This window comes from Enhydra lutris, unplaced genomic scaffold (genome assembly GCF_002288905.1).
Source record: "Enhydra lutris kenyoni isolate GAN:26980312 unplaced genomic scaffold, ASM228890v2 scaffoldscaffold14, whole genome shotgun sequence".
Classification (NCBI taxonomy): domain Eukaryota; kingdom Metazoa; phylum Chordata; class Mammalia; order Carnivora; family Mustelidae; genus Enhydra; species Enhydra lutris.
The window spans coordinates 45,484,754-45,501,992 of record NW_019154098.1 but is presented as its reverse complement, the minus strand read 5'-3'; the positions used below and the strand labels follow the sequence as shown (position 1 = coordinate 45,501,992).

Genomic DNA, 17,239 nt, shown 5'->3' with positions numbered 1-17,239 from the left:
TTATTTCAGTCTCTCCTTATGGAGCATTAACATAATAAGGATGCTTGTCATCACTAAACACAACTTTTGAAAAGAGCTCTTAGAATTAAATTGGATTATGTTTAATACAATTACCTTCTTTTTCCCCTCTAGGGTTAATTACAGATTTTTTTAATATTTTAGAAGTATACATTACAATCTCTTTATTATTTTTAAGCAATGCAAAATTTCACTGCTGAATTTCAAGTTTTATTTATTTATTTATTTATTTTTTAAAGATTTTATTTATTTATTTCACAGAGAGAGATCACAAGTAGGCAGAGAGGCAGGCAGAGAGAGAGATAGAGGAGGAAGCAGGTTCTCCGCTGAGCGGAGAGCCCGATGCGGGACTCGATCCCAGGTCCCTGAGATCATGACCTGAGCTGAAGGCAGAGGCTTAACCCACTGAGCCACCCAGGTGCCCCGAATTTCAAGTTTTAAAAGATGATCCCTCAGTTCTAAGAACTTCGGGAACTACTAAAATAGTTGCTCTTTCAACCACCGCAGACTTCCAGGAGCTTTTGTGTAGTATTAATTATATTCCATGTTGTTTCTTTAATTTAAAATTAAAGTCTCTGTTCTAATAACTGTAAATTTTCTGGGGGAGTTTTTTTAGGCAAAACTATTTTATTAAACATTTTTTTTGAAATAAGGAGAGAATTTCTGTCAGGCAAAAATCAGTCTGGAAGTTTACTTTGATGAGCTTACTAATGGTAGGTGAGGGTTTACAGGAATACTGTTAAGATGGAAAGCATTAGAAGAAATCAGAAAGCTGCTCTTCATGAATAAAAGAAAAGACATGTTTTTCCCTCTGACTGGGAGATGGGAAGAGTTAAAAAAAAAAAAAAAGTTGAAGAGATAAAAGCCAAAAAGAGAGAAAGGAGCTAGAAAGACCAGTGATTTTGCATGAACTAGCAGTAACAAGATAGGAAACAACTAAAAAAAAACCAAAAATACCAAAAAACTTACAATATCAACAGAGCAAAAAGTATACAAAAATTAATCTCACAAAGCAGTACCTAAGAGCCCAAGATCCTTAATAACAAAATATTAAAACTCTATTAAAGAGGGGTGCCTGGCTGGCTCAGTTGGTCCAGCGTGCAACTCTTGATCTTGGGGTTGTAGGTTCAAGCCCCACACTGGGTATAGAGGTTACTTAAAAATAAAATCTTTAGGGGCACCTGGGTAGCTCAAATGGTTAAGCATCTGCATCTTGATTTTGGCTCAGGTCATGATCCCAGGGTTGTGAGATGAAATCCCCAGTGAGGCTCCATACCCTTGAAGGCTGTTTAAGATTCTCTCTCCCTCTGCCCCTCCCCTACTCTAAAAGAGAAAAAATAAAATCTTTAAAAAAAAATCTTCAAGAAAATGTAATGAAGAGCATTTATTTTTTTTATCATATTGATTTTGCATTTAATTTTTTTATTATGTTCGGTTAGCTGCTGTATAGTACATAATTAGTCCTTGATACAGTGTTCAGTGATTCATTTAAAAGGGCCAAAACAACTGTGTAGAAAAAGAAATGCCACGGTGAGAAGCTTGATAGGAGTTAGGGTAAAAGTGAGTGTGTGACTAGAAAGGAGCAGTACAAGGAATTTTCTGAGGTGATGGAACAGTTCTGTGCCCTGATTGTGGTGGTGGTCACATGACTCTATACATGTAGCAAATTTCATAGACTTCTACCACAAACACATAAACAGAGTGCTCATACGACTGGTGAAACCCAAATAAGATCTATGGTTAATGGTATATTATCAATGGCACTTTCCTGCTTTTGATAAAATACTAAAAGCTGGCTAAAAGGTACATAAGAATTCTGTGTTATTTCTGCCACTTCTGGGTCTAAAATTAAATCAAAATATAAAGGTTTTTAAAAGTCACATTCTAAAAAAAAAAAAAAAAGTCACATTCTAAGACTCATAAGTCAAAGAGCTCAAAGGAGAAACTAGAAAGTAGTTGGAATTGAAAAAAAAGGTAAGATACACAGTATAGTTACTATAGTTAGTAGTACTGTGTTGTATGATTTGAAATTTGCTGAGTTCATTTTAAGCAGTCTCAACACACACACACACTCACACAAACATACACACAAAATTTAAGTATGTGAGGTGATGGATGTGTTAATTAACCTGATTGTGGTAATCATTTCACAATGTATGCATATATCAAATCATTACGCCGTGCGCTTTAAATACGTACAATTTTAGGGGCTCCTGGGTGGCTTAAGTTGGTTGAATATCCGCCTCTTGATTTCTGCTCAGGTCATGATCTCAGGGTTATGGGATGGAGCCCTGTGTCCGGCTCCCTGCTCAGCAGGGAGTCTGCTTGAACTTCTCTCTCCCTCAGCCCCTACCCTCCTGCATAGGCTTGTGAATGCTCTCTCTCTAAAATAAGTAAATCTTAAACAAAATAAATATGTACAATTTTGTCTGTCAATTATACCTCAATAAATCTTATAAAAATCATAACTTTTTTTAAAAAGAAAAATAAATAAATATTAAAAATAAATACTATAAATACTACAAGGTAAAATACTTTAATGTAGTATTTTAAGGACGACTTAAATGTTGAAAAATTAGGGGGCCTGGGTGGCTCAGTGGGTTAAGCATCTGCCTTCAGCTTGGGTCATGATCTCCGGGTCCTGGGACTGAGCCCCGAATTGGGCTCTCTGCTCAGCAGGGAGCCTGCTTCCCTCTCTCTCTCTCTGACTGCTTGTGGTCTCTGTCAAATAAATAAATAAATAAATAGAAATCTTTGAAATGTTGAAAAACTACAGTAACCACTATACAAGGATAAAAAAGTGGAATTGTCTGAGGAAATAGGTAAATAGTAACCGGTACTAACCAGACAAATAGTTATAGCTGATACTTTAATATGGTTAAAAAAGAATATAATTTTTTATTTGTTCTACCTGATAATTTATAGTTTTTTTTTTAAAGTGGTAAATTATTGTAATTTGTAGCTATTTACAAAATAAATTTAAATTTTCTTTAAAATCTAAGAGAGTAAAGTGTTGGAAATCTTTGATGTGTTTTGTTTTTCCTTTCATAGAGCTTTTCATTTTTATTTTTTAATTTTTTTAGAGTTTTTCATTCTTAATTCTACTTGCCATGCTTCTCAGAACAGACACCACTGATTACCTAATTTGAATATAATCAAAATGCTAGGAAGAAAGTACCTTAATGACATGTCTTAAGCCTTCCTTGATGTAAACATCACAAAGACAAAATCTAATCTTTTCCCCATCATGATAAATAATGCTGATTTAAGTTAAAATCTAATTTTTTTAAAACAAAATTAAGGACATTACATGAATTACTGCATAGACAATAATAGTCCTGCCAAGAAAATTACATTACCCAGTGTGCTACCCTAACCATTGGAATTGTTTGTGGGGAGTGGATAATTACCACAACAAACAATGGAGTTGATTTTCAACAGCAATCCCCTGTCTGCTTCATATTTGAACTCTGGCTACTTCTTGTGCTGAAAATTTTGTTTTATCTTCTGATGCATTCTGCCTCATTACTTAGATTGCCAAACTCTCATGTTCCTCTAGAATCTAGCTTCCTTTTCACCTTTTATTCCATGTCTATTCTCTGTTAACATACTAAGTGCTTGGACAGTAACAACCAGTCAAGTGTCTCTGATCACAATTCCTGGTACACTGGTGGGAAACATTTTAAAAATTGGAAGAGACTTTAGGAGAAAACCCCACATTTAGAAAGAAGAAGTCAAATCTATTTTCTAAAGGAGTTAAGCAAAGAAGCAAATCTTGAGATCCAGCAAATAACATTTTTGATGGGCCCAAATACACTTAACCCAGAACAGGTTAAGTGTGTTCTCTCTCTCTCATAAATAAATCTTTTAAAAAAATGTTTGAGGGCCAATTAAAAGAAATATGTGGCAACACTGGGCAGGTCAAACAAATATGATGTTAGACGAGATTCAGCCCTCTTGATGTCTGTTTCCTTCATCATAATGAATATTTCTCATTTTAAATTGATAGAATCTTTGTCCATTAACACTTGGGATATTTAAAGGCAGATGACCATCTATTTGGTTCTTTTCACAGTACATAACAGGTACTTAAACAATATTAGTTGAGCAGACTGACTAAATGAAATCATCCACACTTCATTATATGGTTTAAACTCAGTTATTTAATTTCTATGTAGAGACAAAAATTAAAAAATGAAGTTTTATTTATGTATTGGTAACCATAACAGTGAGCAATTTTGAGCACTTTCTATGTACTAGACACTTTGTAAGTATCACCCTACCAAATCATTATGACAATTCTACATAGTAAGACTATCATTGTCCCCTAACTCGTCCAAAGGGTTAGTAAGCTACAAAGTAATAAAGGGAAGAGATATAAAATAACCTAATTCTGACTCCAAGTCCCATCTATTAATCATTATATTATTATTATATGTAAATTTGTATTAAGGAACAACGAAACCACAATAAAGACCTAAGAAACAGATAGTGTTTTGTCTTGGAAACTGACACGGCTTTAGACTGGCTAGGTAACATAAAAGAATAGAGGTATAATGAAAGGTAAGAATTTGGTGCAATCCAAGGACTTCTGAAGAAGTTGTAGGTTGAGAAAGAAAACACAAGGTCCCAGAATGAGAGGAGATATTTGCCTTATTGAAAAGCAATGGAAAACAAACTGAGGGTAGCTGGAGGGGAAAGGGTTGGAGGGATGGGGTAACTGGGTGATGGACATTAAGGAAGGCATGTGATATAAGTACTGGGTATTATATAAGACTGATAAATCACAAGTCTGTACCTCTGAAACCAATAATATATGTTAGTTAATTGAATTTAAATAAAAAATGTTAAAAAAATAAGAAATAAAGTCCCAAAGTAAAAAAAAAAAAAGAAAAAAGTATGATGTTGGAGGAATGGTTTTCATGGATATTATTTAGTAGTTAGAGGAAATTCTATGCTATCCTAGTTTGCCAGGTTTTTTCATGAATCAGTGTTGATTTTTTCCAAAAGCTTTTTATGTCTCTATTGAATTAATCATTTTCTTCTTTTTTTGTTAGTATGCTGAATTTCTCTAAATGATTTTTTTTTATATTAACTCTACTTTACTGGAATAAACGCTCCTTGAACATATTGTGGTATCCATTTTGTGTATAGTTGGATTTGATTTTCTAATACTCCATAAAGGATTATTCATGAGAGATAGTGCTCTGAAATTTCCCTTTTTGTAAAATCTTTGCTGGGGTTGGTATTGTTTGGGCAGACCTCATAAAATGAGATGGGGAATGATTTCTCCTGCAATTTTCTAGAAAATATATTGTGTAGCACTGATGTTATTTATTCCTTGAGTGTTTGATAGAATTCACCAGAGAAAATTTATGGACGCGGTATTTTCTTTTTTTGAGAAGTTTTTTGGCAATTATATATATATATATATATTAAAAACTAAAAAAATGAAAAGAAAAGCAATGAAAAGCTGAGTGGTCAGAATCACAAAAAAAAGCTATCTGGAGAAGTTATTTCCAATTTTGGCTGCATATTAGAGTGATCTGGGAAGATTTTAAAAAAATACACCTGCTTGGTCCCAATAGCAGACATTTTGGGAAAGAGACCAGGACAACAGCATTAGAAACAAAACTAATCTCTCTTCAGATGATTCAAAAAATACATGCAGATTGGAAATTTCTGCTTCAGATTATCCAGTGATGTTCAAACTAAACTCCTCGAGGCTCATCAGAGGTGCCTCAAGTTTAGGGAATAGTAGGTAGGATTTCATGTCACTCATTCCTTTCAGTCTCATTGGCTCTGTTTTATCTGTTTCATATACTAGGCTTCTGCAAAAGATTTCATTTGAAAAAATAGTTTTATGGTAAAAAATAAAGATATGGCTTTTCCATCTTACCATCCTCCTCAGCTTAAAATTAGAAACTGAGGCATAAAGAGGCTATAAAACAGAGGCTGCCACAAGACACATTGACTTCAAGAACACATCTCCATGGCCTTGACCAGAGACAGAAAGATACCTAGAGATGAGGTGTAAGGCACTGGACACTGGAATGCTGTTGCAGTGCCACCCAAGGGCTCCATGAAAGTCCTAATCAGTCATAACAGAAATAAGAAATAAGAAAAAACAGCCCTACTCAATGAATCTTGGGCAAGTCCCTCTAATTGATGGAAATTAATTTGAATCCAGAATCCTATATGAGATAGAAGAAATACAGTACTCTTTCCAGTCCTTAAAATTTCTTTCACCTTTAGGAAGAAGCTGGAATGGATGCTGAATACCAGTTGCCATACCCACTACATCAGGTTCCATCACATTAGGATTGTTAACTAATGCCACATGACTGTTTAGTGATAGGCAAAGGAAAAGCAGAAAAAAATTGTCATAAAGGAAGAAGAAAAATAATTTAGTGAGAAGGATTTAGAAATTGGCAAGAAAACAAAAGTGAGAAACTTGAGAACAGAGCAACTGAAAATACTTGAAAATGGTGAAATACAATACAAATTAAGACACAAACTAGAAAGCTAAAAGGCCAAAAAAGAAAGTACTATAAGGTATTTCGTTTCACTTACTGGTATTCTGTTATTTGCCATTGGGTAAAATCTCATTGCAGGGTCAAGATCTGAGCTTTTGTCTTCTAATTACCACTGAGGACTGATTTGAGTCTGAGAATATTGATAATAAAATATGGGACAATGTTTCCATAACTGTATGAAGATGAAAGGGACCTTAAATGTTCTTTTATTTGTCTTTATTATTGCTAAATGATCATCCAGTCCATGTTTGAATGAAGTGTTTACTAAATGACTTGTGTGCTAAGTACTACATTAGGTAATGAGGACAAAAACGTGAAGAAGGCGAATCTAGTTAGTCTGTGCTTCATAAAGGTATATTCAAATACAAAAAAAAAAAAAAAGACAGAAGAAAAGTAAAAGTATTATAAGGGGGACTAATTAGGGTACTTACGATAGAGAATAAATGGATAAATATTGTGTATTACCTTATAAGAGTGGTTAGGGAGTGAAGGCAGATCAATATTTCCAGTGGTGAGAAAGCACTATTTCCAAAGGTACTCCGTTCCCGAAGGAAGAGATGGTGTGAGAGTTCAAGATACCAAAGGCCAGAATGACTTTAATAGATTATAACAGAATGTGGCATGCGATGAGACTGGAGACGGCCTTGAGAAGTATGTTAAGAAACACACACTTTATTGAAAATCTACTTAAGAGTTAAACTCTTAAATTTGGTTTCGATTTTAGAAAGATCACTCACATTGTATATAAAGAATAAACTTGAGAGAGGCTTTTTTTAAAAAGATTTTATTTATTTTTTGACAGAGAGGGACATAGTGAGAAAGGGAACACAAGCAGGGGGAGTGGGAGAGGGAGAACTGGCTTCCTGTGGAGAAGGGAGCCCAATGAGGGGCTCCATCCCAGGATCCTGGGATCATGACCTGAGCCAAAGGCAGATGCTTAATGACTGAGCCACCCAGGTGCCCAGCGGGCATATTTTCATAATACAAGTGAGAAATGATACAGGCTTGGACCTAAAATGATGCCAGGAACCGGAAATAGGTTAACTGATTTGAGATACATTTAGAAGGTGGGGTTTAATGATTTGCTCAAAGTAAAGAGTAAGGGAAAACGGTAGTCAGGAAGGATACCCAGGTTTCTAACATGAGCAACTGAGACAACGGTGGCGCTGCTTACTGGTTAATTGGTTGCAGTTTATTGTAGGTCAATTACACCTCAATAAATAAAACTGTAAAAGAAAAGAGGCAAGAAAATGACGCTACTAGAGGGTAATCAGGGCCCTGACGATGCTACAGAAGGTAAAGTCACTGACAGCTCCTTGAGGTAAGTGATATATGTATATCATGAGTGCCACCCCACCTCCCCCCCACCCCTGCTTCCAACAGTAGCTTGTTGTTTAGGTGCTGCATCTCTGATAAATGAAACATACGAATTTTGACCTGAAGGATAACAGTCAGTTTTAGAAAATTTGGGGAATGTTTTCCCCAAGGAAGCCCATAGCAAAAAATTTAAAAAACTTTTAGGTAGGAAGAAGCTGGATTTTTCTAAAAACAGGAAAAAAAAAAAAGAACAAAATGGCTGAAGTTCTGGGGTTGGGAGTAGATGGGATCAGAGATCAATGCAGAAACAGAAACGCATGGGGACTTCTACAATGTGGAGTGGTGCCATATACTGAGATTAGGGGAAAAAAAGTCCTGGGACGCCTTGGTGGCTCAGTTGGTTAAACATTAGGTTCAGGTCATGATCCTAGAGTCCTGGAATCAAGTCCTGTATCAAGCTCCCTGCTCAGCAGAGAGCCGCTTTTCCCTCTCCCCGTTCTGCTTCCCCGCCTGTCAAATAAATAAAATCTTTTTAAAAATCCCAGAAATACAGAAATGTTATTTTAAAAAAGAACAAAAACCCAAACAAATTAGGTAAGAGTCGGTGTTTAGCAAGTTAAAATCAAAGCACCTGCGGGACAATCCGAGTGAAGCCACCCAGGAGGCTCTATTCATATGCATGACTCCGGCCCTTGGGAGAAAGGTCCAGTTGGCACATAGATGTAGTAATTGAAGCCATGGGAGTTGAAGTTAGGGGAAAAATGGGCCTGGGACAGAGCCCTAAGGGAACCAGCAAATTTCAGCGAGAGACAGAAGGAGAAGTCAGGACCAATGGAAAAATAAGCAGGAGAAGATATGTCATGGAAGCGAAGAGAGGAAATAGACAATGCTCAATTTAACAAGGATATATATATATATATATATATATATATATATATATATATATATCAGTTGGTGATAACTCTTATGGAGAGAAGTCAAACAAATTCAACAGGGAAATAGGAAAGGTGGGTGGGAAGAACACATTTCTTTTTCCTTTTTTATATGGTGGGACAAGGACAGACTTCACTGACATTTCAGTAGAAACATGGACAGAAGAGATAGTCAATAGTATCTGATATTGCTGAGAAGCAAACTACAAGGTGAAAAGTGGTGATTTTTGACAGCTGTTTCATGTAGTGGGAAATACATGTAGCAGTTAAAAATGTTTTTTGAGGAAAAAATGACTTGGAGAAATGTCTGTATTACAGTTGCAAATGAACAAAAAGCAGAAATTTATATATAGTTTTGGCCTAAATTTGAAAATTTGAAAGTAATTTCCAGAAGGAAATATCCCATTCTCAGGGCATCTCTGCATGGTGGGATAATGGGTAACACTTATCATCTCTATCTTGTTCAAGATTTCTGCAGAAATGTTTTTAATTTTAAAAAAGTAATATGGGGGCACCTGGGTGGCTCAGTGGGTTAAGCCGCTGCCTTCGGCTCAGGTCATGATCTCAGGGTCCTGGGATCGAGCCCCGCATCGGGCTCTCTGCTCAGCAGGGAGCCTGCTTCCCCTCTCTCTCTGCCTGCCTCTCTGCCTACTTGGGATCTCTGTCTGTCAGATAAATAAATAAAATCTTAAAAAAAAAAATAAATAAAAAAGTAATATGGCTTTCTTTTGCTGTGAACATGACATGCTAAAGAAAGATAAAGAGTAAGGAATTTTTTAAAAAGCTACCACCCAGATATATAGTATGTAGTGTTAATTTTGGAAATATCCAAGTAATTTTCTACACATTTTCTAGATGGGAAAAGTCATGCAAACACACACACACACACACACACACACACACAAACATGTACAGTAAGTATTAATATATTTGCTGTTAACTGGCTTTTTATTCTTACTACATGTCATTAGGTGCTTTCCACATCAATTGATATAGAGCTTACTCTTTCCTAATGGTTACCTGTTAATGTATTTAACTAAGCCCTTATATCTGAACATATACATCATTCCCTATTTTTTTCAATATTATAAATTTTGCATACTTTTCTATTGTATTTCCAGGATAAACTTCTACAAGTGAAGTTGCTGGGTTTGCTATCAATTATTAAGCCACGTTTGAAAAATACTAGTCAGTTAATCACCCTGAAATACATTTATTGATTTTTTTTTTTTTAATTTGATAGAGATCACAAGTAGGCAGAGAGGCAGGTGGGTAGCGGGGGGTGGGGGGGGGGGAACAGGCTTCCCGCTGAGCAGAAAGCCTGATGCGGGGCTTGATCCCAAGACCCTGGGATCATAACCTGAGCCAAAGGCAGAGGCTTTAACCCACCGAACCACCCAGGTGCTCCAATCATTTCTTTACTATTATACTGTTTGTTCCATTTCAAACCTCTCGGACCTTTCTCTCTAAAAGACACTTGACAATGGTAATAGTTTTTTTCCATGTCTTACTGAATTGTTCGAGGCTTAAACAAGATAGTAATATACAAAAGAACTTTATAAAAACCCAAGTGTCCATTTTACCAATCATAGCAGCCATATTTTGAAAATAAATTTAATACTTGCAATTCTTGAGAGAAAACAATGTAGAGTTAATTTTTTCTCAGAAACCAAAAAGCTCTTACACTCAAAATTTCAAGTTGACTTCACTCCACATTTTTATATTTATGAAATTTAGCACGTAACAACTAAGGTTGCTGCCTAAAAGCTCAGTGTCGGTAAACCAGCAGTTATTTTAGGCTGCATTAAATTGTATTGCCTTCCTATATCGTTAAAGACTGAACTGTGCCCCATCAACACACAAAAATTCATAGGTTGAATTCTATCTCCCTCCTCATTGGGAGTGCTATATTTGGAATAAAGAAGTGATTAAGGTTGAACAAGGTTGTAAGGTTAGAACCCTAACCCAATACAATTAGCGTCCCTATAAGACACCAGAAAGCATGCTCTCTGCCTCCCTCTCTTCCTGTCCCCACTCCCCCTCTTTCTGCCATGCGGAAGCATGATAAGAAGGCAGGTATTTAAAAGTCAGGAAGAGCTCTCATCAGAAACGGAGTTGGCTGGCATCTGGATCTTGGACTTCACAGCTTTGAGAAGTTCTCAAAGCAAGAAATAAGTTTGTTAAGACACCAGCCTGTAGTTTTGTTTATGGCCACCTAAGACTAAGACATATACTGCTTTATTATTACTTTTATGAGCTTTTAGAATGAGACGCTCAAAATTGCCAATTAATTAAAACTAAGGGCCAAGGGAGCCTGGGTGGCTCAGTCTGTTGAACAACTAACTCTTGGTTTTGGCTCAGATCATGATCTCAGGATTGTGTTGGGCTCTGTGCTCAATGGGGAGTCAGCCTGAGGTTCTCTCTCCTCCTACTCCTACCCCTGCTCCTGCTCTCTCACCAAAATAATCTTAAAAAACCAAACCAAACCAAACCAAACCAGGGCCCAATTTCCTTCAGCAATGTATCTAACCCTTATGAGCTTTGCAGCTAGGTGACGACCCTTGAACAGCAATCTCATTTCATAATTGGTTGCATGGTATCTCTGTTATGCAGTCTGGTCAAATGAAAAACACAAACCCCCAATTTTTTTTGCACTTTTTTGGCATATAGATTTATATCATCATTTAAGTCTTGTTAAGAGTTCTTTGAAATTAATATTTGGGACAGAGAGTCTAGATTTCAACCTGGCTCTGTTCCATATTGGGAACATTCTCCTCTTGCTGTCCCAGACAAAAGAGCAAAATAACAGCTGTTAGGAATTCAGACCTGCTGGCTCAAGGCCAACAGAAAGGAAAGAAGCAAAAACCACTGTGTTCATGGTGATCACGTACAAGTCTTTCAGGACCATTGCAGTGATCCTTAATTCTGTGGAAGTCTGATCAGTGTTTGGCTTTTGGTGTAAATGTAGCTTCCCAATTCCAGTTGGAAATCCTTAAAAAAAAAAACGTTGAATTATAGTCCATATTCATTTTCTGCAAGTTATGTATGTGAATTTGTTTCCTAAAATTTAATAGAAAACCCCCAAATCAATACTTATGGTGCTTTCATGGGCATGTACATGTGCAGAGTAGCAGCACGTTTGAGACTTCTTACATGCATGGGCCCAGATGAAGTGAGACAAGGTGACAGTCTTCTGGTCTCAGCTCTCATGCTGCAAACAAGTGCCCTTTTCATGATATACTTTTCACATATTTGTGCTTTTTGTTGGTGATTTTGCTTTTTAAAATGGTCCAAGAATAGGGCTGGCTAGTATATGTTCCTAAGTTCAAGGCTCTGATGTGCCTTACAGAGAAAGTATGTTAAGTAAGATTTGCTCAGGCCATGTATTACAGTGCTGTTGGCTATGAGTTTAATGTTGGTCAATCAACAACAGATACTAAATAAAGTATCTTCAAACAATGTTATGTATAGATAAGTTCATGAAAATAATGTGACCAGAGGTTCACAGGAACCTAATCCTATCTCTCCCCCAGATGCTATGATACAGTATTTGCTAATTCAGTGCGACTTTATAGGAGTAACTGCTGGAAACAAAAATCGACTATGTTGCAGTGAACTACGTATTAGAATATTTAGAATAATGGGTGTGCCATTGTATTTTTAAAAGTTTGAAAATTACAAATTAAAAACATTTTGGTACAAAGACAAAAGTCCCATACTCCTTATTACCCATCACTAAGTATAGGGCTGACTACAGTGTGTGTTGTTTTTTATGTTAAATTCAACTGGAACTATAAATCTCAATCTTCTATTTCACTGTAATACCTACCCATCAAATACAGGTATCCCTTAAGCTTTAATCTCCTTTCCTTTCTCCTATCCTCCTTTCCAGGGTGCTTCCTCATGGCCTCAAATACTGTCTTCAAATCAGAAAACTCAAACCTGAATTTCCAATCTTGATATCTCTTCTGGCTCTAGACCTGAATTTCCAAATACCTGACTTATCCACAAATTCCCGTCACAAATCATTATCAGTATGTTACAAACAAAACTCATTTTTCCCTCCATAAGCCATTGTTTTCTGGGTATGTACCTTAACTGAAGTAATAAGCATTCTTCCTCATCATATAAACTGTGTTTATCTTCACAACAATCTTCTAAGTAGGTGCTGTAGTGTAGACGAGGTAGGATTACATAGATGACAAAATTATAGTCTTGAAATCAGATTTGGCTAATACTTACTATGCAGCCTTAAGCCAATTACTTTTTGAGCCTCACTTTCATGGTTAGTAGACAACAGTGAAGGTCTTATTTTTCTACCTGAAAGTGTGTCCAGACTGACAGGATTAATACATGGGAGCTTTTAAAAAATACAATCTCGGGTGCCTCAGTGGCTCAGTGGTTTAAGCCTCTGCCTTTGGCTCAGGTCATGATCTCAGGGTCCTGGGATCGAGGCCCACATCGGGCTCTCTGCTCAGCAGGGAGCCTGCTTCTCCTCTCGGTCTCTGTCTCCCTACTTGTGACCTCTCTCTCTGTCAAATAAATAAATAAAATCTAAAAAAAAAAAAAAAATACAATCTCAGGGGTGCCTGGGTGGCTCAGTGGGTTAAAGCCTCTGCCTTCAGCTCAGGTCATGATCTCAGGGTCCTGGGATGGGGTTGCATTAAGCTCTCTGCTCAGCTTCCCTGCTTCCCCCCTCCCTCTCTGCCTACTTGTGACCTCTGTCGAATAGTAAAATCTTAAAAAAAAAAAAAAAATACAATCTCAGCTTTATCCCAAATATGTTGTTGTATTATCTGCATCTTAATACATCTTCAGGCAACTGGTTAGCATTTTCTATCCCACACTTACTAATACAAGAATGTTATCATCTTCAGGGGAGTTCAACATTAGAGAATCCAAAAAAAGTCCTGTCTGTAATTTACTAGAGCTGCTGTTTCAATTGCTGTAATACTTCTATTTATCACTTGTCACCAATTCTATAGTTAAATAAAGGCCTTTTACAGCTTTTATAAATCTTTGATTTCTTCCAGAAATCTTGAACTATCTGCACAACTTGAATTTAAATCCACCCCAAGGTTATTTTATTCACTAGAGAGACCTATTACTATTATTAGAGAGGCTCATTCTTTTACCATTTGCCATGCTATACTTCAACATTTCTAAATTTGGATTGTTCAACTTGAAATTTCCATGTCCCAACTTTATAAATTTTCAAGACAAGGAGGAAAACAGAAGTATCTGTCTTACCCTGAAATATTTGGGGAAAAAAAAAAATACTTGTAATTCAAATGCAAGAACTTTTATATAGTAACACTGTTTCAGCAAAACTATTTCTAGATTCTAATGCTATTTAACATTTATTAAGCATTCATAATGTACAATGCATTATGTTCAGTGAGAAAGTTTATAGATGTTTAATGTATTTTATAATCTAGCCCATGCTGCTATTAACCTGAGATAATTTCTAATAAGCTCCTAGGTAATGCTGATATTGCTTTTCTGAGGAGCATAATTTCCGTATAAATACCACACTGCAAGAAATATTACATGCAGGTCTAAGAAAGAGACAACAAAACGTGTGTGTGTGTGTATGGGGGTTGTAGTGGTGAGAAAAGACTTTGGCTTCTCCCTCTTCGAAAATGAGCTGTTTAGAACTTAGGTTAAAACTCAGTTGGGAGAAATCTGTCACCAAGATGTTAATTGTGGCACTTGAAATAGTGCCTTATTTGGCACTATTAGTAGAGTGCCACTTATATTGGAGAAAACCCACTACTTAGAAGGTAACAAAATTAACAAATTCCAATTAGTAAGTCTATCTTAGGGGCATATGCCATTAGTCACTTAAATGTTTTCTCTCCATTTCTTGCCTTTTGTACATTCATTCCATAACATATAATGTATAATATCCTTATTGTACCATTTCCTAAATTATAAGTCTTTGTTAAAATTTTCTTTAACCCAAGGTATTTAAGAACATTCCAAAATTCCAAGAATGACTTTTCAGCTTTTAAACTTAAGTTTCTAAGCTTTCTTGCAATGTAGTCATTTGTGCAATGTGCTCTTGGATTGAAGTTTTCTCTGTATTCTAGTACAAGATCATTTAGAAATGTTTCAGGATAATCTGAAAAGAATAAAAAAAGGAGCAAAGTAATACATATTATACACACACACTCCTAATTAGTGTATTCCTTTTCATTTACTTTACTAAAGACTGGAAGTGTCGAAGTCAGTGTCCAATATATGTACTGCCATATGTAAATGAATTAAGAATTACTTTATTAAGTACTTGAAATACACTTATTTTAAAAACTATGTATACATCAGTAAAACTACCACTCGCATCAAGACAGTGAACATTTTACAGATAAATGCCGTATTATTTACCACATAAAGCTTCTTAAATGTTACATCCCACACTGTTTATTTTGTTACAGCTTAAATTCTGATAAAAATGTTGTTCCCTAGTTCAATTTCTATGACTTAACAGTTTTCATTATCTTTAAACTCCTTTATCCTTTGTTTTATCCAAATGTGAAGATCCAGGTTCAGAGACTGATTTTTGACCCAATTTGAATCTTTTTAACAGGGGTACTTAGTCCGTTTATGAATGTGATAATTCACCTGTATCTCTGTTAATCTATTTTACGCTAATTTTAATGTTTCCTTGCTTTGTTTTTTCACCACTTCTTTTCCAATTCATAAAATTGGTATATTCTAATTTTATCTTTAACACTTATCTCGTTGTCAAATTTACTTAGAATGAACTACTACATGAAGCGGTTACTACTGGTTTTCCCAAGGCAAGATGTACATAAAACAATGCTTTCATCTACCACCTCCCCAGTCAGGGATTTAGAAATTTTCTCTTTACACTGTCAATATTAACATTATAAACAAACTTTCCCCACTCTATAATTAGAAATAAAGGACACAAAACTGTACCAACTTCCCATTTTATCAGATTAACACTTGGAATGCCTTTACTCTAGGTGTCCTTTCCACTACAGTGACAAAGCCCTTTGATTTTGTAGCTGTAGAGCGTGCATACTTTTATCCACATTACATACTAAAAACAGTAGTCTCTAAAGTGAACATTTCGCACATCTTTTCAGTCTAAAACAAGACAAACTGAAATTAGAGACCGAACTTAAGAATTTATCTTTTCATTCAGTTTCATAACCCTACACATAACAATTTAATCTTAATGTTATTTAACTAGCTTTAATGTTTACCCGACATTTTTTTTCTTACAACTGCCTCACTACTTGTTTTTGCGGGCTGTAGTAACAGCATTTAACAAATAAAGAAAAAATACTCTTAACTCCTGCATATCTGGGAACGTCCTCCAGTTACCTTCATATATAAACCGTAACTTGGCAGGATATAGAATTCTTGGCTCAAAATCATTTTCCCTTAAAACTAGAGATATTGCTCCCTTGCCTTTCGGCATTTAGAGCTGAAAGAGAAAAATCGGGTCAGTCTGACTTTTATCCCTTATAGTTAACCTGCTTTCTCTGAATACTCGTAGAATTTTTCTTCTTTATCCTTCCAATTTAAAAACGTCAATAGGATATGTGTAGGTGTTGCTTTCTTTTCGTTGTTTTACTGGTACTCTATTAACCTTTTCTATTTGCAGATTTAGCTTGTTCTTCGAATTTGGAAAATTTTCTTCAATTAGTCCCTTATTGTTTCAGCTTCATTTGCTTTGTCTTCTGTTTCAGGTATTCCTATTATGTGTATCTGCTGAACCGATGCTGTAGATTTCGCTTCTAATCTCTTTTACTTTTCCTCTTTTCCTGCCTGCGGCTTCTCTTGTTTTGCATTTACTTCGGTAATTCGATTTTGTGACTGATCAGGCTTGCACATTTCCGTTATCTCTTTCAACTCCCTGATACTTCTAAGGCGCTCTGACATTAGCTGCTTTATTACTGAACACAGATCTTTAAGCTCCTGTGTTATACGATAGTCAAATCTTACTCTCTCTCCGGCTTCCACTGCTATATCCGTTTCAAGAGGCGGCATTTTCTCGATTATAAAAGGTTTCTCCCGAACTCTGTTATTTCGACCTTTAAAACAATAAACAAAACTTAATTTCCTACTGTTTGAGTCAGACCCAAAATTCCCATTGGTAATTATCAACAGTTCTATTCAAATGTTTTCTTCCTCTCGCTTACCTTTCGAACAACTCTCCTTCGCAACGGGACCAAAAGTAAAGATTAAAAGAAGCGTGCCGAAGCACCTCACAAAATAAAACGAATGTCCAAAATGGCTTCCGTCACGTCATCACCGCGCGCCTCACGTCAGAGCCAATAGCCAGATGCTTAGCTTTATTGAGGGGTGGGCTATAGGGCGCTAGCCAATCGCGAGGCAGCAAACTCCATTGGACCAGGCCATACCCCCACGCGCCGTCGCTCTTCTCCCGCCTCATCCGAG

General features: G+C 36.2%; 1 long non-coding RNA gene across 1 annotated transcript; it reads right to left on the bottom strand.

The window, feature by feature from the left end:
* Positions 1 to 15,065: 15,065 nt before the first annotated feature.
* LOC111146785 lies at positions 15,066 to 17,053 on the bottom strand. The gene is made up of 2 exons (XR_002640563.1): positions 16,981 to 17,053; positions 15,066 to 16,872 (listed from the first exon to the last, which is right to left on the bottom strand). It is a non-coding gene; the product is annotated as an uncharacterized LOC111146785 (long non-coding RNA).
* Positions 17,054 to 17,239: the final 186 nt, after the last annotated feature.